This window comes from Priapulus caudatus, unplaced genomic scaffold (genome assembly GCF_000485595.1).
Source record: "Priapulus caudatus unplaced genomic scaffold, Priapulus_caudatus-5.0.1 Scaffold2734, whole genome shotgun sequence".
Classification (NCBI taxonomy): domain Eukaryota; kingdom Metazoa; phylum Priapulida; class Priapulimorpha; order Priapulimorphida; family Priapulidae; genus Priapulus; species Priapulus caudatus.
In genome coordinates this window covers 9,292-10,589 of record NW_014579795.1, presented here as the reverse complement: position 1 = coordinate 10,589, position 1,298 = coordinate 9,292, and positions in this window count along the sequence as shown.

Below are 1,298 nucleotides of genomic sequence, written 5' to 3'. Positions count from 1 at the left end.
ACATCGTAACAGCAATGCATTTTATCGTATCGCGGTAATGGCAGAATTGGTAAACTTGTAAATTGACGGTGATTAATGGAAAACAAGTGCATGTGAGAGAGACTGTACTATGTCTATGGCAGAGCGGCAACGGCGCTACTAGCAAGTCCATATTACCGGCTCTAGTTTCAAGAATACAGCAAACGACTGTTTACCAAACTAGTAGTAAATTGCGTGTTTCGGTGAATACGAAGGTTCTAAGACATTTTATTGTTACTCTAGACAATTGCTGTTACTCAAGCAATAACGGTAGGTGTCATGAAAGTGGTGAAAATGCTGGAAAACTCTCGTAACAATTACTTTAAGGTTAGCATGTAAACTTGCAGAAAGTTGGGATGATAGGAAAGTTGGGGGAGGGGGTAGTTGGCAGCGTGCCAATCTCAATATCTATCAGTTAGCAGTACAAGGTCGTCTGCCAAGAACAATGAAGGGGTTTCCTAACAACGTTACTTTCTACCGGGTTTATATAACAATTATATAACATACTCATTGATATACTACATCCATCTTCCTGCTATATCAATATTTACACACCTCCACTATCTCTACATAACGTTATCTATATATGACAAAGTATTTCACGATGGAATTTGGTCTATCGGAGATGTTATCTTCGATCTCATGACCGCATTCCAGCAGATTCGAATGCAATGCAATCCAAACACTCGTTAACCGACCGACAAATTACATCGTAATTTGACCACAAACTTGTACTCTGACATTTGGTGACGTGTGGAGAGTACAGGTAAACAAACGTGCACCGAGATTTTTGGGATCATGCTACCATTTAAATATATGTGTGAGAGGATCGAGTGACATGGGGGGATCGTTCCACGCCACGAGCGGTGACAGTTGCAATTTTCGAGACAAATTACAGGTTAGGCAGGTAGAAGTGGCGAAACAAGCGCGATTTTGGCACTCGTTGCCCGAGCGTGGCGTACGCTGCGTGTGAGTACGACAAGAAAAACATACAATGGCGACTTGCCCAGCCACGTAGCTGGCGCCACCGTACAACAGGAAAAGCGTGTTAAAGGAAAACTGCAAAATCAAAGGTAATGTGTCTTGAAAAATTTGCGCATGTTGGGACAAGCGCTCTGGGTGAGTGGGTGAGTGAAACGTAAAGACTAAAGGAGGATATATGCATAACGTTTGGTTTTGTATGTAAAAATAACATTATGTATTATTGTGGTATTGGCATTACTAGTACTACTACTACTAGTACTACCATTACTAGTTCAACAACAAGATTAAGAACAAGT